General features: G+C 39.7%; 1 pseudogene; it reads left to right on the forward strand.

The window, feature by feature from the left end:
• The first annotated feature begins 23,537 nt into the window (after positions 1 to 23,537).
• Positions 23,538 to 24,427, forward strand: part of LOC132628323 (probable indole-3-pyruvate monooxygenase YUCCA8) — a 3,117-nt pseudogene continuing 2,227 nt past the window's right edge.

Below are 24,427 nucleotides of genomic sequence, written 5' to 3' on the forward strand. Positions count from 1 at the left end.
GTCTTGTTTCTGAATTGGCTCATGGCTCGACTATCTTTTCCGAATTTAATTTTTGCTCGGAAAAACCATTCAAACTTAGCTATTAAGCTTCTTATTGGGAATACGCGGGAAACCCAAATGTCCCATCATGTCACTTCTCTCTAACACGAGGGACACGTCCATTCCCGATTGGTTGCTTCGGGGCACGCGTCAGTTACAGATTGGTCGACACGAAGTACGTGTCGATTCGCGACTGGTCGCATGGGAGGCGACGAATGGGAAGCGTGTTTTTCCCTCTATAAATACTCAACTCATAACCGCCTTTTCCCATTTACGACTTCTGCATTTTGCTTCCTCAACCTTCAACTTTTCCCCACATTCAAATCTTCAAATCTTGCTTTAGTTCACCAAAAAACTTCAAAAAACTTCTAAAATTAACTTCAAATCTTCAACAACTCCTTGTTTCATCTTCAAATTTCTTACATCATTTTATTCATTCTGTGTGTGTTTCCAAAATTCTTTCCCAAGTCTGTTCTTCTTGTCTAAGTTGATATGGCCTCGAGTTCTAGACCACCTTCTCGTGAGAGTACTCTGGCCGATTCCCCTCGTGTTGTCAGCACTGCTGCCGAAGGAGATGTCGAGGTAGTTTATGAGCCTCAGGGAAGTGATGTGAAGTCATCGTCATATAATTTCAACTCGAAATTTACTCATGAGAATCCCCCGAAGGGAGACAACGCGGGCTGGGGTTATGACGTAAGGTGTTACCCCACGGCTGTTACCGAGGCGGTCCTGCCAAAGGTTCGAGCCGAACGCAGTTGGAACGTCAGCCTAACACCCTCACTGGTTGGTGAGTGGAGGTACGGTCCTTCGGAGATCATCGTCCCGGGCCCTAATGAAGACATTACGACTTACGTGGAGGGGTATTCGAGTGTGTACACCCTTCCCTTTACGTTCAATTTGAATTCGCCCATTGACAAAGTCATCTTGGATATGTATCGGACATATCAGTTGTGCCTCGAGCAGATCGGACCGAATGTATGGCGCATAGTTACATGCATTCGGTATTTGGACAACGAGGTCAATGCTGAATTTACCCTTGATCATTTGATCCGGCTTTACTGGCCCCGATTTTTTCGCGGGGGCATAGTGAAGCTGTTGAAGCGTGGAAAGTACCCAATTCTTTCCAGTGTGGATGATAGGACCGGGGATGGTTGGTACGGTATGTCCGTGTCAAGACCGAGGAGATTATTCCTCCGAGACATCGTCACTTCCCCAAGAAGTGGAACAAACGACGGAAGCAACTTCGATGCTCAAAATTTTCTTCAGTTTATTCCTATATTTCTATTCATGTGTTCTTTTTCTTTGTAGCCAAAAAATGGGTCCCTCGTTTTATTGACGACCTTGAAGAGTGACTTGAAAGCCTCATGGCTCCAGGCCCAATGCCCCCACCAGCTACGATCTTGGAGCCATTTGTCAGCGGGCAAATAGGAGGTAAAAAATCACAGTGAGTTTTATTCTGCTTCATCCCTTCGATTTTCTTTTTCTTTTTCTTTTTGACTTTTAACTTTCTGTTACATCCGCAGGCTTGAAGTGAAACAAAACCCAACTGAGGGATCCTCCGCCCCCGTCCCCCAGGGGGAGTTCAATGTTTGACCCCGCTGACACCGAGCAACTTGTCGCCGAGGTTTCCCTCAGTGGGAAACGGAGCAGATCTTCACAGCCTTCATCATCTTCGGGTCCAAAAAGGAGGAAACCCGCCACGGTCCGTAGTGAACCATTACGGTCATTGAAGGATGTGCCCGAAAAGGACGACATGGACTTTATGATCACCTTCCGTGTGCAATAAACTACACCCCCCGTGGTTGGCCCTACTGTGGCTAGCGCGAACCTGCAACCTCCACAGAGCCCAGTCTGGATCTCGGGTGATGTTATTGAGATCGGGGACGATCAATCCGGTGAGGAATGTGCCACCGATTCAAATTTACTCGAGGCCTCCTCTTCCCCATCTTTGTACGGTGAAGATCTTGACCTTGATACCATGTTGGAAGAGGCTGCCCCGACTGATGTTGTTAGGGCTGATCCCTCGGGTTTTAACCTGCCGACCCCCCAAGGTAGGAGGCGACCAATGCATATTATTGAAACGGGTTCTCGGCCCCACCTTGTAGGCACGTTTCCTGCACCAAGTGTTGACCCGAGGAGGATGAGATCCACCATCATTTCTGTACCCGAGGATATGCACTTTTTGTCACGCCCGGTCGTTGTGGCTATCTACCTCCGACCTTTAGTGTCCCATGAAGATCGGGAGAAGATAGACGGTGTATCGTGGCCGTGCCTACTAAACGAGAGTATGCATGCTTCCAACCGGGTATGTACTGGTGAATTACCCATTGTAATTCGTCCCTCTTAAATTGAAATACTAACCTGTTCTTAAATACAGGTCGTGGTGCTTCTGCACGAGGGATTTCTCCGGGGTTTGAAGGAAAGAGATGAGTTGTGAAGTTAGTTGGACGATGCCCGGGGTCAATTGGACGCCCAGAGTCGCGAAACCCACAAGTTCGAGTCCCTTCTAAGAGAGCTCGAAAAAAGGCTTTCAGAGTCTCATGACGCCAACGTCCTTAAAGACGAGGTCGACACCGTCAAGACCGATCTTGATGTTTCCAAAGCTAAACTCGAGGTGGAAATAATCGAACTTGCCCTTGCTAGGGAAGAGAACCTCCGGGTAGGAAATGAATTGGCGGTCATGGCCGAGAAGTAGACCATCCTTCGGGTGGACAAAGATAGGCTGGTCATGGAGGCCGAGATTTCTTCTGAGGCCTTTGAAGAACGGTTAACTGCTATTTCTGAACTTAGGCAGGATCTTAACGCTCTTAAGGCCGAATTTGGTAAGTTACTGGTCGAGCATTCTGTGCAGGGAGAGGCTCTAAAAATGGCCCAAAAGGCATCGGATGATCAGGCTAAGGCCGTGGGGGATCTGACCACTCAACTGAACCATTCCTTGGTTGCTCATCATCGGATCCAAGATCAGGCTGTTGCCGATGTCCAGGTGGCTACGCATATGAAGTGGTTGACTCTGGTTCATACCCTTCATGAGATCCAGGAACAAGGCCTCGAGGGGATTGGGGACGAGATCACTCAGGCCGAGGATATGGAGGCCAAGATGAACAAGGCCATTAATGGTGAAAGCTCCGGGGATGTCCCATCGAACTCTGAAGACCTTGCCTCCTCGGGAGAGGAGTAATCCCCTTTAGCTCTTTTTTTTGGCTCCTTATGAATGATTCGGCATGTTTTAAGCCGATGTAACATTGTGAATGTTTCGGCAAATTTTGGGCCGAGGTAAAACTGTGAATGTCTCGGCATATTTGGGGCCGATATATGTGTGTTTTTGTATATATATGTGTTTTTGTTTTTTGGGTTTCAACTTTTGATGCTTGAACCGAATATAATGTGGATGTTTTCGAACTGACAAATCGAGGTTATTGCACTGCGAACTTCGAGTACTATTTTGATGCCGTTTTTTTGTCCTTTACCTTCATCATATATCATATATCATCATTGGCCCTATTTTACACTCGTGAATTCAGACGTCTCCGAATCAGCACATCGAGTATTTTAGGTTGATAATATTTCAACCTCAGAACTTAGTGATCAGTCTTAGTTCGGACTATTAAAGTCTTTATGTTTGCATCGAGTCCAAATTCTCTTAGAATTTTTTTTGGGTTCGTGGTTCGTGGTTTATTTTATCTTATCGTAGCGGTGAGTCCCTTGACGAAAGGGAGTAGTCAGAAATAAGAACAGATCGAAACTTCATAAAAGGATGTATGAACCGAAGTGTTTTTCTCATTTCATAATCTCAAATGATTACAGAACCTAAGGGCACGACTCATTTAGTCGTTTAGCCTTCACAACGTATCCTATTTGGGCACGACTCACTCGATCGTTTGGCCCTTACAAATAATCTATCCGGGCACAACTCATTCGATCGTTTGGCCCTTACAAATGATCTATCCGAGTACGACTCATTCGGTCATTTAGCCCTTACAAATGACAGAACCCATAAATGCCCTCGGTTTCACATCTCACGAGATCATATGCTCTACTCCCCTAATGTTTTATGTTCGAAATATGAGAAGAAAAACACTATTGTTGCTACCGGGGAGTCCCTCGTCCCGGCTCGTAGCCAGTCTTTGACATTTTTAAGTAACACGCTGTACTTTGTTGTCTCATTAAAAACCTTGTCGGAAAACCCAAATTGGGATAAAATCGGGCTAAGGGAAAAAGAGTGCAACACGTGTTTTTCGACCTAAATCTGGTTATCACCGCTTCGATTTCGCTTTTACCTGCAGGGGTTAAAACAAGGTTAGGTTCGTACCTTAGCAATAGTATCTCTTTAGGTGCGCCACATTCCAATTGTTTGGCACCTACTGTCTGTCCATTGCCTCGAGCTGATAAGACCCTTTGCCCGTTATTCCGGTTATCTTTACGGTCCTTCCCAATTTGGCCCGAGTTTCCCTTCGTTAGGGATCTTCGTATGCAGCGTCACCTTTCGAAGGACCAAGTCCCCGATTTGGAAGTGTCGGAGGTTCGCCCTTTGGTTGTATATCTGCCCATTCGTTGTTTTTGGGCTGCTAATCGGACAAAAGCGTCTTCGCGCAATTCCTCTGTTAAATCGAGCTTTATAGCCATAGCTTCGTCGTTTGCTTCTCTCGTGGTGTATTGGAATCTGAAGCTGGGCTCACCTACTTCCACTGGGATTAGAACTTTTGTGCCGTATACCAGAGAAAACGGTGTTTCCCTAGTTCTTGACTTCGGCGTTGTTCTGTATGCCTATAATATTTCGGGGAGAACCTCTCTCCATCTGCCCTTAGATTCATTGAGACGTTTTCTCAAATTCTGAATGATGGTTTTGTTTGTGGATTCCGCCTGTCCGTTTGCATCGGGTGATACGGAGTCGACATTATTTTCTTTATCTTCAGTCCTTCGAAGAAATTGTTTGCCTTGGCCCCTATGAATTGACTACCATTATCACATGTGATCTCGGCCGGGATGCCGAACCGGAAAATGATGCGGTCCCATATGAAATTGATGACCTCTTTTTCACGGACCTTTTGAAATGCCTGTGCCTCAACCCACTTGGAAAAATAGTCAGTCATAAATAATATAAAGCGAGCCTTACGTGGTGCCGACGGTAGAGGTCCGACTATGTCCATCCCTCACTTCATGAAAGACCATGGGGAAAGTACCGTGTGAAGCAATGCGCCCGGCTGGTGTATCATCGGGGCTTGTCTCTGACATTGGTCGCATTCTTCGCATCCATTTCCATATGATCCCAATAGTACCCTGCTTGGATCATCTTTCTGACCAATGACTCGGCTCCGGAATGATTGTCGCACGTTCCCTCATGTACCTCTCACATTGTATAGTTGGCTTCTCCGAGCCCTAAACATCTGGCGAGGGGGCCATAAAAGGAACGTCGGTACAGCTTACCATCGACCATGCAGTATCTTGCTGCTTTAGTTAGTAATGCGCGTGATTCCTTCGGATCCAGGGGCAGCTTTCCATACACTAAATAATCTATGTATTTATTTCGCCATTCCCAAGTCAAACTTGTTGCGTTAACTTCCACTTGATTACTTCCTATAACTGAACTCATCAACTGGACAACTGCACCCTAGTTCAGTCCCTCGATTTCTACCGAGGAACCCAGGTTCGCCGAAGCATCAGCCTCAGTGTTTTACTCTCTCGGGGTGTGTTGTATCGTTCATTCTTTGAACCGGTGTAAGACCACTTGAACCTTTTCCAAATATTTCTGCATCCTATCTTCTTTGACCTCGAAAGTCCCATTAATTTGATACACGACTAGGAGGGAGTCGCATTTTGCTTCAATGACCTCGGCTCCCAGTCCACGGGCCAACTCTAAACCTGCAATCAAGGCCTCGTACTCGGCTTAATTGTTAGTCAATTTCGAGGTTATTTTTATAGACTGACATATAACATCTCCGATCGGACTTTTTAGCAAGATATCGAGTCCGGACCCCTTTACGTTGGATGCACCGTCCGTATGTAAGGTTCAGACCCTTGTTGTTTTACCCGAGGTTAGTAATATTTCTTTTTCAACCTTGGGTATCATTGCGGGTGTAAATTATGCCACGAAGTCTGCCAAGATTTGAGACTTTATGGTTGTTCGGGGTTTGTACTCGATGTCATACCCACTGATTTCAACCGCCCATTTTGCTAACCTATCGGATAATTCTGGTTTATGCATTATATTTCTTAACGGGTAAGTAGTAATTACGCATATGGGGTTGCACTGGAAGTACGGTTTCAACTTTCTTGACGCACTCAATAATGCTAATGCAAGCTTTTCCAGGTGGGGATAACGCTTCTCGGCGTCCTCTAAAGTTCTACTAACATAATAGATCGAAAATTGCGTACCCTTTTTTTCTCGGACCAGCACACCACTTACCGCGATCTCGGATACGGCCAAGTACAAATACAGCTGCTCGTGGCCTTTGGAGTGTGTAGCAGGGGTGGGCTCGACAGATAGTGCTTAAATTCATCCAGGGCTCGTTGACATTCGGGCGTCCATACGAAGTCATTTTTCTTCTTAAGTAGGGAGAAAAAATGATGACTTTTATCGGAGGATCTGGAAATGAACCTGCTTAAGGCCGCGATTATCCCGGTTAGTCTCTGTACGCCCTTCACATCTTCGACCACCCTGATGTTTTTGATGGATTTTATCTTGTCCGGTTTGATTTCTATTCCTCGGTTTGACGCTATGAACCCTAGAAACTTGCCCGACCCTACTCCGAAGGCACACTTCTCCGGATTCAGCTTCAAGTTGTATCTGCGCAGAACATTGAAGGTTTCCTGCAAATGTTTTAAATGGTGCTCTGTTTCCAGGGACTTAACTAGCATGTCGCCAATATAAACTTTCATAGTTTTCCCTATCAGTTCTTCGAACATTTTGTTAACTAGGCGTTGATAGGTAGCCCCGACGTTTTTTAATATGAAGGGCATTATGTTATAACAATAAGTTCCATACCTAGTTATAAAAGACGTTTTCTCCTGATCCTTCGGGTTCATTCGGATCTGATTGTACCTGGAGTACGCGTCGAGAAAACTTAATGAGGCGTGTCCGGCCGTCGCATCTATCATACGATCGATGTGAGGCAAAGGGAAAGAATCCTTCGGACATGCCTTATTTAAATCTTTGAAGTCAATGCACATTCTAAATTTGTTACCTTTCTTCGGTACGACGACCACATTGGCTAACCAGTCCGGGTATTTAACCTCCCGAATGGACCCTATTTTTAATAACTTATTTACCTCGTCTTTGACAAATGCGTGTTTGACTTCTGACACTGGCCTTTGTTTCTGTTTAACTGGGGGAAACTCCGATCCAAGCTTAATCGATGAGTGGTCACTTCCAGTGGGATTCCTGTCTTGTCTAAATGGGACCATTCAAAACAATCCGAATTAGCTTTAAGAAATTCAATTAATTTATTCCTGAGCTCTGGGGTGAGTCCCGTACCCAGGTATACCTTTTTCTCCGGGAAATGAACGAAGAGGACAACTTGTTCCAGTTCTTCTATTGTTGACTTCGTTGCATCAGATTCGTCCGGCAGCACGAAGGATCTCGGTATACCGAAGCCATCTTCCTCCTCGGCCACCTCATTCTTTGATTGCTATTTGGCCCTTTTGTCCTCATCCGGATTCTTAGTCTGGCTTTCTTTAATGGCCTTTGGTGCCGCTTCCTCGACTGCGAACATCTCTTTGGCAGCGGGTTGTTCTCCCCGTATTATTTTTATCCCATCGGAGGTTGGAAATTTCAGCATTTGGTGTAGCGTGGAAGGTACTGCTCTCATCATGTGTATCCAAGGTCTCCCGAACAAGGCATTGTACTTCATGTCTCCGTCAATAACGTAGAACTTTGCGTGTTGCACAACTCCGATCGTGTTCACGGGCAAGATAATCTCTCCTTTGGTGGTCTCACACGCCACGTTGAACCTGTTCAAGACCCTGGTCGTCGGTATAATTTGATCCAACATGCCGAGTCATTCGACGACCTTCCACCGAATGATATTTGCCGAGCTACCTGGATCAATTAAAATACGTTTAACGTGAGTTTTATTTATAAGTACAGAGATTACCAGGGCGTCGTTGTGAAGCTGACTGATGCCTTTTACTTTATCGTCGTTGAACGAAATAAACCCATTCGGTACATAGTCCCTACTCCTCTTTTCCCTCGTGATAGAGAATTTTGTTCTCTTCATGACAGGTCCTCGGGGTATCTCAACCCCGGCAATGATCATGTTGATTACGTGCTGGGGTTCTTCCCGCTCAGCCTTTTTGTTGCCTTCTCTGTTCTTATAGTTATTCCTTCCCCAGTCACTCAAGAATTCTCTGAGATGTCCATTCTTAAGTAATCGGGTTACTTCATCCCTTTACCCCCTACAAACCTAGGTCGGATCCCGCTGGGAAGGGTCGTTTTGAAGTGGCTTCGGCCATGTCGCCCCTTCTATCTTTCCAATAGCTGCCACCAGGGCCGATGAATCGACATTGAAATTATACTCCGACAACCTAGGGCTTTCTCCGGAATGTGAGATAGCGGCGGTGTTGGTTTTGTACTAGAGGTTTCTGTTAGACGAACCTCGATCAATCCGCCTGTCTCCACGGTCGATCCGCATGTCACCTCGATTCATGCTGGGACCGGAGTTACTCCTGCTTTTCTTCGATAGGATGCTGGGCCTTACAGGCAGGTAAGGATGATACCTGTCCGGGGGGTTGTATTCCAGTTCAAATACCCTTTTTGACCTATCGTTCCTTGTCCGGGTTACTGGACCCGGGGGGAGTCCAAGCTGATCATCCTCTACTCTGATCTTCGATTCGTACCTATTGTATACATCTGCCCAAGTCGTAGCACTGAATTCCAACAGATTCTCCTTCAATTTGAGGGACGCGTTGGAACTTCTGTGATTGAGTCCCTTCGTGAATGCTTGGGTGGCCCATTCGTCAAGCACCGGCGGTAGCAGTATTCTTTCCTGCTGGAATCGGGTGACGAACTCTCTGAGTCGTTCGTCATCCTTCTGGAAAAATCTTGAATATATCCGCCTTTCGTGCTTGTACCTTTCGTGCCCGTGCGTGAGCTTTCACGAAGGCATGCGCAAGTAACTCAAAGGAGGGGATGGAGTGTTGGGGTAGTGAACAATACCACTATATCGCCCCCTTAGTCAATGTTTTACCGAACTTCTTCAAGCTCACTGACTCGATCTCATCATCCTCAAGATTGTTACTGCTATAGCATATGTGTAGGCAGTAATATGCTCTTGCGGATCGATGGTTCTGTCGTACTTTGGTATATCTGGAATTTTGAATCTCTTCGGGATCAGCTTTGGTGCTGCACTCGGAGGAAAGGGCCTTCTTACGATGTATTTGGTTTCTTGACCGGTGAGAATCGGAGGCGCTCCTGGATTTGATCCACCCGGGAATTATAGTCATCCACTTTTTTCTTGTTGGAGTCTATACGTTTGGTTAAAGCTTCGAGCATTCGTATCATCTCAGATGACTCACCATTGACCGGCATGTCCTGACTGTCACTGACCTCAATATCCCTTCGAATTTGTTCAGAAACCCGATCCGATTCCGGTGCCAATGCATCGCTGAGATCCCTTTGGAGTCGGACAATGGCCTCTTGTTGCTGTTGAATGGTGACGTGGTGTTCCTGCTGCAAATTATAAATCACACGTAAATTAAATTCCTCTGCCTCTCCTCCGGGGGCTCCATGCCTATCCGCACTATTAGCTCGTAGGTTTTGGATGGGTTGATTATCTACCGGATCGACGACGGGTGCGTTATTGGGCTGCACCGCGTCGAGGTTTGCATTGTGTTCGCTAGATTCATCTTCGCTGAGATGAACGGAGTGGCTCGGGTTCGACATGATTAGCTTGAAATCACAAAAACGAACAAAACAAGTGAAGGCTGTCTATATAAGTCATCACTATTATCCTTAGCCCCACGGTGGGCGCCAAACTATTTACCTTAAAACGAGAGCAACAATTGAATTTGTACGCGGTTTAAAGGATATGTGACCAAGCTTGTTAACAAAGATGAAACGAATGAACAAACAATAAAGAATTAACATAAAATGAAAGAGATAGCCTGTGTATGTAAATGGCGGGTCCGAGTGAGGGAAGATTATGTCTCCTTGCTCGGACTGAAATTAAACAAAGATAAAGCTTTTGTAACGGTCGGGCTTTTGTTATTTAGAGAGGATTGACAACATTGAGATGCAGATGAGATGAAGATGATGATGCCCTCTAACGGGGCTGGTACAAATGCTTTTATAGTGCTAGTGTCCTACTCTAACTAAAAGACACGAACTCCAAAGTGGCTAAATGTGTCACGATCCAACCCCGTGGGCCATGACTAGTGCCCGAGCTGGACACTCGTATACATAGCTGTTACATGAAAGCAACTAAAGATTCATAACGTTGCATATAATAAACATGTCTCCTGAGGAGTCACAGCTAATCAAAACATAATAGGATACGCAAGCCGGCAAGGCTGCCATAAAATATCAATACCATACGCAAGCCGACAAGGCTGTCACAACATATCAATACCATACGCAAGCCGACAAGGCTTCCATAACATATCAATACCATAAGCAAGCCGACAAGGCTGCCATTACAAGCGGGAATATCCATAGCAACCCATATAGACACAGCTGAACAAAACTTATACACAACCCACACATATGTCTACAAACCTCTAAGAGTATCGATAGCGAAATATGACGGAACAGGGCCCCGCCGTATCCTTGGATAAACATATACATATACACCATAAGATCTGAACCAAAGGTCTAGACTCCGGAACAACGGAGCTCTCCAGAACAGCTAAGTAGAAATCCTATGCTGAAGGGTCGCCAAACCAACTATCAGTACGTGCGGGCATGAAACGCAGCCCCCCGAAGAAAATGGGTCAGTACGGAATATGTACTGAGTATATAAAGCATGAAATACAGTAAAGAGGATCATAACTGAAATAAAGATTACCAGAAACAAGTATGACTTTTAAAACATCAATACACTTGCCTTATGAAATTAAAATCATGCATATCAATATCATATATCATATATATAACGTGTCTCGGCCCTCTAGTGAGGGACTCGGTGAATAAGGTCGCCACATACCATCCTTGGCGCCATAATCACATCATCACATCATCATCACACACACACACACACACACACACACACACATATATATATATATATATATATATAACGTGTCCCGGCCCTCTAGTGAGGGACTCGGTGAACAATGCAGTGAAACTGTGCACGAAAACGTGTCCTGGCCCGGGACTCAGTGAAAGACATATTGAGGCACACACGAGCAGAGTAGTGAGCAACTATATGCAATTTAAATCATATCTGAGACTCAATGGAAAAATCAAAACGAACTATCATTTGAAAATCAAGACAATAGTCATATCAAATACCTTCGAATGTCACTGTGGATTATATCAAAGTAGAACTCTGGAATCATACGTACGTATCAAAACATAATAAATTAAGTTCTGGGAATCAAGAACATTAGCCATCCTAGTGGCTCTAAGAATAGGAACTTCTTTGGAATCATATACATATCGTCTATTCGTTTCATAAGGATCATGCCAAAAGAAAGAAGTGTTAACTTTACATACCTTATCCGCTCCAAGGTAACCACAAATTAGATCCCAGGCTCCCCAATCTACAACAACAATATTGATATCAAGTATTAACTATAGTACACTTAGAATCCAAAGTCTAAGCTAGCACGTCACTTAACAAAATTCGGGCAACATTTCCCTATGTTACCCACTCCAATCCAACTTTGAACAACTCCCAATCGATGATAACAACATTAGCAACAATCATACATATCAGTTTCCATATCAAACCAATGTAAGAATTATGCCACAATCCTTTTTCAACTAATTCAAGAACATAAAATCTCTTTTCTTGAGTTTTAGTCCAAATCTATATAGACAAATCTTTCATCAATTCTCTTCAGAAACACATAGACATATACAACAACCTCAAGAACATCTTATTCATTCTATTTACCATAATTCCCATCCATACCAACGTCCATATAACTCACAAAACAGTCCAAAAAAAAAACAGCCCATAAAATCAATACAAGTTCTAGCATGACTTAAGCTTTCCTTTCACAAATTCAACATCCATCAAATTGTATAAAGACCAAAACCATCTCTAGAACATGTAGGAGGGAATAAACCTTACCTCAACAACTGGAAGGAAAACCTTGCTAGCAAGCTTGACCTCTTAAAATTCTTGCTGGAAATTATAATTTTTCTTTCACAAAAAATGGTGCTTAGCCGAGAGCTCCAAATGAGCTACAACCGTGAGCAACTTCTATTAATTTGCTTATTCAAAGTGTATAAGAATTGATAGCAGCATTTTGCACTCCTCCAAGGATGAACGTTGCTTATTAAAATAGAAAGTGAAGTTGAAAGCTGCTGAAAATGTTTGGTCCTTTCCATGTTAACTTTCTACTATGTAAACAAATTGCTAGCCTAACTTTTAGCTCATTTCATCCTACAGGGACACGTAGCACACCATGTGGATTTATTAGAAGCTTTCCATGTGAACAAAAATAATACACATGCCAACCTTTAGCTTATCCACTAATTTAATAATTTAGTCCTTATATCTACTACACTCTACATTACCAAAATACCCCATAATTAATTCTTGATCTCAAATCACTTAGATAATAATTATTTTCAACACACCTCATATACTAATTATCACAGTCACGAAATATGGTACTACTCCGTAGCCTCTTTTGGCACACACAAAATATTATTTCCAATCACCGTCACCACAATTTTAAGTCTTAAATCAATCTAGGACCTCATCATTTTATACACCGATTTCTTTATTTGCATACTTGTATATGACCAAAATTCCATACAGTCCATATAACTTGTTCAACATCCAAAACTTTGACAAAACTTATTTTCTCCAATTCGTTTAACCTCCACGACACTTACTTATCGCTTGTTAAACATAGCATAAATACTTATACGCCAAAATAATAGTGTCCTTGAAGTTATGTCGATTAACTTACGACAAATCCTACGTACAAAAGTACGGGATGTAACACTTTCCAACGCATGAAAATACGGGATGTAACATCCTTCCCTCCTTTAGAACATTCGTCCTCGAATGTTAAACTAGTCCCAATACTTCCTCAAGTGTTATTTTATTGAATTATGATACCTTTCACATGCCTTTTTCATTGGTCGATTCCCTTTAATTTATTATAACGCATTCCAGATCTCTAAGTAACCATTCACGTAATGTTTCCTCTTTCTGCTGCTTCTCGAGGTAGTAATTACACATCGTGGTCTTTACTCTCCTCCTTATTTCGTAGTTGGTTGGCAGTTGTATTGCGAGCTCTTCTGCTGAAATCTTACTCTCTCTCTCTCTCTCGTCTGCATATTGTTCAGTTATATTCATGGTGCTCTTAGTCATACCTCGACTCTTTCTTCTCCTATAGTTAATCTTTTAAGATATATCGTTCACCTCGCTTTACCTTTCAATCTTTAAATAAGGTATTATAACGCGCAGACTTCCCTCATTGATTTATTAGACTTTACAATTCTTGGAGTATTTCATACCTCTGGTAACTCGTAGACCCTTCGCAGACTCTACGAATAAACGACATTTCCCAAGGTGTAACATTATTTTATTCCAATAACCTTGCATTGCTCTGCTGTTACAGTCCGTATTCTGAAATCTTCAGCATCAGGTGTCACTTCTCGACTTTCTTTTAAGAGTTTTTAACTGTCACTTTGCTTTTAGTTCTTAATATCGATCTTTAGGGTTGGCTATCAAGTAGCGCTGGAATTCCTTCCTATAATAACTTTACATAGCCACTCCGTAATCTTGCTATATGATTCTGAAAGAATTTTTTATTTGACATATAAGTTCACTGTCTTCTAGTAATCAGCTCGTTCTGATCATCTCGCTTTAACCATTTCATAATTTCCCTTAAACCAACTTGTAACACTTTAGGCATATTATCTCGTGTCGTTTCCTTATTTTTAATTCAAACTCTTCTATTGCCTCTTTACTTAGATTTTGCCCTTAGTTTTTCTGTCACACATTATGTTACCATCTTTACAAGAATAGGCGAAGGCGCTCAAATCAGCCCGAGAAATACCTTAGCGTCGTTTCACTAGTCTTTATACATACCTTACATTCTTCTCTTGTATCTTTCAATCGGTATCGGGGCTCAACTATGGCTTTTGCCCTCAGTACTAATTCTATCTCGGTACTTTGGCTCAAACCATCTTACACATTTACTTAATGTACCCAAAATATCTCAACCGCATTGTTATTACTGAATCCCTACTCTTCTTATCAAGTACTCACTTGGTCTCATTCTTAGCATACAAATATTCGTAGGTTGCATAACTATTCTGGTACAACTTGTATAAACTATGTCCAATTTTTGTCGTAGTCTTTCCTTCTCCTGGTTTATTCTGCTCTACATACCTTATTGTACTAAAACTCACTTGTTGTCTATTTTGTCATATTCCTTTCCCTTCCTTTACTACTTATGTGTCACAATGTCATTAGCCAATAACTCCGTTGCCAACACCTTAACCTCTAATCCAGTATAGCCTTGCTATCCCTTATAATATCTTTTAAGTTACTCGTTATCATTCTCTTGTCGTATTCTTTCTTTTTTATAAACATCCGCCTTCTGGTGTCATACTATCCAAGATCTTTTACCAATAATTCTCAACACTGTCTCAAATACTATCTTGGCTTCTATCCGTTTATTACTGGCTTTCAAATCTTACTAATTTGTTTCAGCAAGGGATCTTACTTGAAGTTTAAGTTTTCATATCAAATGTATTGCAGTGCCAGTTGATTTCCTCTTACACTTGCATTTCTCTCATTCGCTTCCCCCCTTTTGGGTGTACTTGCATCATTATCTATTTGTATTTCACTCTACGTCTTCATCTCAAATTTCAAATTCCTACGATTCTTTTTCCATACATTTGGTATACTGCACCATATCTACGTCTTTCCTTTATAATTTATAATTTTGATTATCCACGTGCGAAACCTTAACACAATCACGAAGCGACGAGAACCTTTCTATATGTAGTATAAAATCTCATCTGATGTTCTGTACTCGAGTAATGCAACCAATGTAGTAACTCACCCAAGGCCACATTTAGTTTACTCCAATCAATAATTAATTAGTACTTATAGTCATTCTAAATTCTCAATTAAGTAGCATTTATAGTCCGATGATAAGCGTCCAAAGTTCTCTTATAATATTACCTTTATTCCAACCTATATTCTCTGTCTCCTTTAATACTTTACAATACATTATTTGTTCCTCAGGCCTACAGACTTTGTCCTTTAAAGATTTCACTATTTCCGAGGTGAAGTCATACATACGCAGTACTCCTTTATGCCTTATGCTCTCTCACCCTTGTTGTGTATCCAACTCTGGCTTCTAACTTACTCAAAATCATATCGAGTTCATCTTAATGACGGTCTTATCTTATCATCTTGTCGTCGTACTACACCTTTAAGTTTGTAGCTACATATTTCTCTTTTATCTTACACTCGTACTCAATTAATTACGTCTATCTTGGGTGCTTTCTTCAGTATTCCTTTCTATTTCTCCAGTCCATGTCCATCTATTATTCTGTGCACAAGGAATCTCATGCTACCCCTGTATCCTTCAGAAAATCCTACTCCTGCATAATTCCTTTCTCTTTTTTAAAACGTATTATGTTCATCCCTATTTTTTTCTTACCATCCCAGTCATTTTCTAGCACTCATTCTGCTTCGTTGCTCATCTTTTTGTAGTTTGGTCTTTCGCAACTCTGTCACTTATATTGCTCGTGTTCTCGGCTATACATGTCGTAACCAATTACTGCACTGTTATCTCGCTCGCTTCCTTCTTATTTCCTTCTTTCAATTAACTCCTTCCTTTCTTGTGCTCGCTTTCATTTCCGTTATCGCATAATCTTTATTCTGAACTTTCCCTATAGCACTTTATAAGTCTTTCTTATTCGTTCTATACCTTGCCTTTCCATTTTACATTTGTCTTTATACTTTAGTCACATAGATCACGTCATCTCTTTTAGTCACTCCTCACTAGGCTTTACTCATTTTCATAACAATCTTTATTGCATTCACATAATATCCTGTTCGTAATCAATCCTATAACGTAATACTTTTTAACTTTATTAACGATTCTTACTATGTTTTAATTACACTCTATGGACTAGGCGTACTTAACCCTTCACCCTTTCTGATCAATCTTATCCTTAATATCTCACAAGCTGTCTTATCAATACCGTCATAATTTGTCATAATTCTTCCTCCTCCGTACTCTTATCTCAATCATATCATTACTCTTTTTAACTGTAAACTCGCCGTAATTTATCCCTACTTATCGGTTCACTCGATACCTCAATAAAACGTTTTGTTAAGGGTTACCACCTTTTTCTAAATCATCTTTTAGTATCACAAGCCCTTCCGAATCATCCTAGCATTTCACTAACAACATATAAAATGCATGATCCTAGATAGCCCATAAGTTTGAGCTTTCCTTCCACCAATTCCATTTCCAATCAGTTGATTAAGAACTAATAAAATGTTACTATGAAGCATTCTCCAACCACCAGCAGCAGAAAACTAGAATCCGACAAGCACCACAAGACTTCTTAGTGCTTGATTCACATGGTTTACCTCCAGGTTTATTCTTGAGTCGTGAATGAATTGTTTAGTTCATAAACTACTTGTTGTATGCTTTGTACTTTTCAATAAAAGCAAAACTTACTTGCCGGACGTTTTTGCCCTTCAACATAAGCTTTTTCTAAGGCAAAAATGTGGCTGGAAAATATTCTGGTCCATTCAAAAGAATTCCAAACTTTGCTGCTCATATATGCTTTTTCGAAACAAAATTTCCCAAGTAAGAATGGTGCCTCTTACGGATGACATGGAAGGTATCTCTTAAAGCTTTAGTCCAACATAATAAATTTACCCTATCGGTCTCAACTTTCAAGACATATTATGAACTTATATCTCATCCTTTGTTTTCTATTTCTGGGAAAATTTGGGCAGAGTTTCCCCTATACTTCTTACTATCCCAAAACCTGCACGCAGGAAATACCAACAATGCCTCACAGGGCCAACATATATACGCATATATCATATCGTATCATAGCCACACAGGGCTCCCAATTTCCAGAAAAAGTATAAAGGTGTCAGAACTTACCTCACATATCGCACCTCGAGACGTACCTGATCCTTTGACGATCTGTTCTGTTATACTTTCCTATCCACCTTCTCTTTCATCCTCCAACTTTACATGTCAATCATACGTCAATATTCTTACCTTATCTGACATGCATCTTTCTCATCGTTGCTTACCTGTGTACTTTGTAGCTTCCAATATCGTCAGTCACTTTCTGCTGTCAATGTCGTTTCTCAGCTGAAATCAAAGATTAGTATAAGGAATTTCACATTCTATGGCTGGGCTCTATCGCACGATCTTAGATATGAAAGAAAGGTAACATCCTAAATGTCCTGTAGCTTCCTGTTTATAGATGTGATGCACAACACATCGATAAACAAGACTCTACTAGACACGGTCTATAGACACTCCGAGGATGAACTGCTTTGATACCACTTTTGTCACGACCCAACCCCGTGGGCCATAACTAGTGCCCGAGCTGGACACTCGTATACGTAGAGCTTTTACATGAAAGCAACTAAAGATTCATAACGTCGCAAATAATAAACCTGTCTCCTGAGGAGTCACAGCTAATCAAAACATAATAGGATACGCAAGCCGGCAAGGCTGCCATAACATATCAATACCATACGCAAGCCGACAAGGCTGCCACAACATATCAATACCATACGCAAGCCGACAAGGCTGCCATAACATATCAATACCATAAGCAAGCTGACAAGGCTGCCATTACAAGCGGGAATATCCATAGCAACCCATATAGACACAGCTGAACAAAACTTATACACAACCCACACATATGTCTACAAACCTCTAAGAGTATCGATAGCGAAATATGACGGGACAGGGCCCCGCCGTATCCTTGGATAAACATATACATATACACCATAAGATCTGAACCAAAGGTCTAGACTCCGGAACAACGGAGCTCTCCAGAACAGCTGAGTAGAAATCCTATGCTGAAGGGTCGCCAAACCAACTATCTGTACCTGCGGGCATGAAACGCAGCCCCCCGAAGAAAGGGGGTTAGTACGGAATATGTACTGAGTATATAAAGCATGAAATACAGTAAAGAGGATCATAACTGAAATAGAGATTACCAGAAACAAGTATGACTTTTAAAACATCAATACACTTGCCTTATGACATGAAAATCATGCATATCAATATCATATATCATATATCATATATATAACGTGTCCCGGCCCTCTAGTGAGGGACTCGGTGAATAAGGTTGCCACATACCATCCTTGGCGCCATAATCACATCATCACATCATCACACCATCACATTATATATATATATATATATAACGTGTCCCGGCCCTCTAGTGAGGGACTCGGTGAATAATGCAGTGAAACTGTGCACGAAAACGTGTCCTGGCCCGGGACTCAGTGAAAGACATATTGAGGCACGCACGAGCAGAGTAGTGAGCAACTATATGCAATTTAAATCATATCTGAGACTCAATGGAAAAATCAAAACGAACTATCATTTGAAAATCAAGACAATAGTCATATCAAATACCTTCGAATGTCACTGTGGATTATATCAAAGTAGAACTCTGGAATCATACGTACGTATCAAAACATAATAAATTAAGTTCTGGGAATCAAGAACATTAGTCATCCTAGTGGCTCTAAGAATAGGAACTTCTTTGGAATCATATACATATCGTCTATTCGTTTCATAAGGATCATGCCAAAAGAAAGAAGTGTTAACTTTACATACCTTATCCGCTCCAAGGTAACCACAAATTAGATCCCAGGCTCCCCAATCTACAACAACAATATTGATATCAAGTATTAACTATAGTACACTTAGAATCCAAAGTCTAAGCTAGCACGTCACTTAACAAAATTCGGGCAACATTTCCCCTATGTTACCCACTCCAATCCAACTTTGAACAACTCCCAATCGATGATAACAACATTAGCAACAATCATACATATCAGTTGCCATATCAAACCAATGTAAGAATTATGCCACAATCCTTTTTCAACTAATTCAAGAACATAAAATCTCTTTTCTCTAGTTTTAGTCCAAATCTATATAGACAAATCTTTCATCAATTCTCTTCATAAACACATAGACATATACAACAACCTCAAGAACATCTTATTCGTTCTATTTACCATAATTCCCATCCATACCAACGTCCATATAACTCACAAAACAGTCCAAAAAAAACAGCCCATAAAATCAATACAAGTTCTAGCATGACTTAAGCTTTCCTTTCACAAATTCAACATCCATCAAATTGTATAAAGACCAAAACCATCTCTAGAACATGTAGGAGGGAATAAACCTTACCTCAACAACTGGAAGGAAAACCTTGCTAGCAAGCTTGACCTCTTAAAATTCTTGCTGGAAATTATAATTTTTCTTTCACAAAAAATGGTGCTTAGCCGAGAGCTCCAAATGAGCTACAACCGTGAGCAACTTCTATTAATTTGCTTATTCAAAGTGTATAAGAATTGATAGCAGCGTTTTGCACTCCTCCAAGGATGAACGTTGCTTATTAAAATAGAAAGTGAAGTTGAAAGCTGCTGAAAATGTTTGGTCCTTTCCATGTTAACTTTCTACTATGTAAACAAATTGCTAGCCTAACTTTTAGCTCATTGCATCCTACAGGGACATGTAGCACACCATGTGGATTTATTAGAAGCTTTCCATGTGAACAAAAATAATACACATGTCAACCTTTAGCTTATCCACTAATTTAATAATTTAGTCCTTATATCTACTACACTCTACATTACCAAAATACCCCATAATTAATTCTTGATCTCAAATCACTTAGATAATAATTATTTTCAACACACCTCATATTCTAATTATCACAGTCACGAAATATGGTACTACTCCGTAGCCTCTTTTGGCACACATAAAATATTATTTCCAATCACCGTCACCACAATTTTAAGTCTTAAATCAATCTAGGACCTCATCATTTTATACACCGATTTCTTTATTTGCATACTTGTATATGACCAAAATTCCATACAGTCCATATAACTTGTTCAACATCCCAAACTTTGACAAAACTTATTTTCTCTAATTCGTTTAACCTCCACGACACTTACTTATCGCTTGTTAAACATAGCATAAATACTTATAACGCCAAAATAATAGTGTCCTTGAACTTATGTCGATTAACTTACGACAAATCCTACGTACAAAAGTACGGGATGTAACACTTTCCAACGCATGAGAATACGGGATGTAACAAAATGGTTCCTAAAATATCGGGCGCGTCCATTGAAGGCGTGATCCTCGGAGATAAATCTGTGAGATTTGGACTTATCTTCGAGGAGTGAGATAACCTTTCACAGATTTGGACTAATCTTCTCGAACACTCCTCGAACTTATCTTGTCGGACACTCCTCGAACTTATCTTCTCGGACTTCTTCTCGGACCTTCGTTAATCACCGTATATTCCTTCGATGAACCGAGGAGAACTTTTCCAAGTTCACCGCACACAAACCCAACAAAACCAAAGAGCTCTTATGGTCATAACACCTATGATAATTATGATATTACAAATCAGTTTAAGTTAACGTACGACACTCAGACCTATAAGTGAAAGTAACATTTTAGAATCAAGAACATCATCTATATTTCGTGACCAAAGACATGATATTAAACACATGTAAGATCTAAGACCAACAACAACATACCCAGTGAAATCTCACAAAGCAAATCTGAGGAGGGTAGAGTATACGCAGACCTTACCCCTACCTTCTAAGACCAATGTTTCGTATAATAATTATAAAGTGCAGGAAGCATATAAAGATCCCAACAAAAACAGTGCGGCATTCACTAAGTTCATGATTTACATTATGTTTTGGATAGGGTATTAAACATGGCGAATACTTTTAAGCGTATCTTATATTTTAGGCTAAATTATATACCTACTAAAGCATGATTCACAGTCTAATCCCAGTGGCGGAGCGAGGGGTGTCAAAAAATATAGATATGACATGACCCCGGTTCGAACAAGGGATCTTAGGGAATTTTTGCAACCCTTTAACCACTAAACTAGACCTTCAACTTCTGTCAAGGGATGTCAACACTGGTATATATACCTATAAAATCAAAATTTCACATATCTATACAATGTAATTTTCCGGCAAAGGGGTGTCGCTGACACCCCTCGGGCATGGGTAGCTCCCCCCCCCCCCGTCTAATCCCCTAATGAAAGAAAAGCCTAACACATGATTTCTAACAAACTAATAAATGCTAGTAAAATTGTGTTCAAAATCAGTAAACCAGAAACTTGAATTAATCTTGAAAATACGTAAAATTGATAAAAATGAAAATATCCGAGTCCACAAAATTCACTGCTTGTCCTTAAGAATTTAATCCCCTCACTGTACTTGAGATTATGGATTACTTCCTCCCGGGATAAAACGGATACATCTGTTGATGGCGTAGTGATACCTCAACCCCAACAACTTCGTTGAACGTAAATTCGGCAACAAATCAGACGACTGTACTATAATTTTGTTTTGAAAACAAATGTAGGGAACAATTTTGAAGGAGAAAGAATTCAGATTTTTGTATATCGACATTTGAGGCAAGGCCTTTGAATTTATAATTATTGAAAGGGTGAGATGAAGAGATGAATCCAAAGGGTGTGATGTATTCCAAAAGATATCTTTTCTCATTTTTCATTCACATCTTAAAATTCCAACAATAAACACAGAACAACGTCTCAAATGTAGTACTCTCTCCGTTTCAATTTATATGAACCCATTTGACTGGGCACGACATTTAAGAAAGAGAGAAGACTTTTGAAACTTGTGGTTCAAAATAAGCCTTGAAAATTTGTGTGGCTGTAAATCATTCATAAAGTGAATTTTTTTCCAAATTAGGAAAGAGGTCATTCATTTTGACACGGACTAAAAAAAAATAGGTTCAAATAAATTAAAACGGAGGGAATATTTGTTTACGAAAAAAAAAAGAGAAATCGACAGGAAACATGCTGATTTCTAAAGAGACAGGAAATTAACATGGAAGAAAAAGGGATTGCTGTCCAACGTCCTTTTGGTGGGATAGATGATATTTTTGACTTTAGGACTTAAAGTGGAGGATTAGGTGGGGGTCGTTGGACTGAGTTTTCTGTTTACAAAAACAAAATGGGAATAATGTGAAGGTGGCTTGACTTTTTGGATGGAGAGAGAAAAAGAGACTATTTTGTTTTCAGAAATTAAATTCTTGTGTGGTATGTAAAAGTCTATATAATTAATTCTTATTTGAAAAGAGGATCCCTTCTAAAATATTTATCGTCTTTACTAAAAATATTTATTATTTTATTTAATCAAGATAAAATTAAATAGTATTTTCTCATTTTACCCTTGTATTGGTTATATCAATAGATTGATTTTGTGAGTTCACATACCAACAATTAAGAGGTTTCATCATTGATACTTTGATAGAGTAAATATTTATTGAGGAGAGGGAACGTGATGAAATATGTTAAGAAGGTAAAACAGTTAAAATGCTACCCTAATGAATGTTTTTTTAAAGGACGTATAAATGAAAAATGCTACAAATATTTTGGGACGGGGGAGTATTAATCATGTGTAGGCACTAGGCAGATAAATATTTTAGGATAAATTACTTATAAATTGATCATTTACGCTTCCTAATTTAACGACTTGGATTAAAATATTTATTCATGTATTTATACTACATGATTTTATATAACAATAAATATACTTTGAAACTAATAAGATAGTTAAATGTAATGTAATAATATAGGCTTACTTTAACGGAATAGAATTAACATTGTGTACGCACATTGATTAAAAAATATATTATAAGGCACAATGCTTGATTAATCAAGTACTGTATAACAAAATAACAAAGATAATGACGCAAGTTCGATTAACGCGTGATAATTAAATTTAGAAGACAAATAATAATATTTGATGCTTAAAGTACTAAAATAGTGACATAAAACAACATGAGTAATACTTAATAAATGTAAATCTAAATTACTGGTTTTGATAGTAAATAGAAGTAGAACATAACTAATGGATAGTGTGGCCATTGAATAATAAATAAATAAATAGATGTAAATAAATAATTTAATATTAACATATGTGAAAAAAATGTATTTCTATGCTATTACACAAGAAAGCGTTAAATGATTAATTTAAGTATGGAGTTCTAAAATTGGGTGTCAATAGGAGGATTCATATATTAAAGAAGAGGAAATAGAAAATTCCCACGATTTGAATGATATGGATACAGATTCAGATGAAGAAGAACTTGAACAAGGACCGACAAATGTCGAAAGATATTATATGTGCAATTTAACCCGTCTAGCCACGAGAACTATTCACTTTTTTTCGAATTTTTTTCACTTTATCTAAAAATCAATATTGTTTGGCCATAAAAATTCTAAATACAACTTCAAATTTAAAAACACCTAAAACCCTGTTTTCACTCTCGCAAGGTTTATCATTCTGATGTTTGCAATTCAGGCATTCCATCATGATTGGATACTGGCGACTTGGGGTTAACTTATTGTAATTGTTGCTGTAATTTTCTCTTCTTCCTTTTTTTTTTTTTTTTGGGGAAAAGTCGATCTATGTACTACTTCTGAAGCATAAAAAATCTTAGTAATCATATTATCAAATTTCTTAATTTTATTTAATTATTAATATAAATATTTATCAAAGAAAATACTTTCGAACCTCATACCTAACTTTATTATATTCGCATGAGTGGTAAGAAAGTATTAAAGTCGTTATTGAAAATTTTATTAAGTAATAATATCATTTATTTGCAAGATACAGATTATTTTTATAATATTATAATTAATTTATAATTATTTAACATTTTTTTGCAGAAAATATTTATTTTAAATACCTCACTATAAATATCGTTTATATGTTAATCTGATTTTTTAATTTAAATGTGTAATTATATTTGTCCAATCAAACAGGACAATTGGAACTACACCGTAATTGCGTTTTGACAAACAAGCATGCCATTTTAAATTATTCTACACAGTGTAATTATCACCTAGTAATTACACAGCTCGGTAATTACACATGACTTTCCAAACATACCCTAAATGTTAAACGTCAACGTAGAAAGTAGGAAAATAAACACGCCATGAAGCATA

The sequence above is a fragment of the Lycium barbarum genome, chromosome 2 (assembly GCF_019175385.1).
Source record: "Lycium barbarum isolate Lr01 chromosome 2, ASM1917538v2, whole genome shotgun sequence".
Lineage (NCBI taxonomy): Eukaryota > Viridiplantae > Streptophyta > Magnoliopsida > Solanales > Solanaceae > Lycium > Lycium barbarum.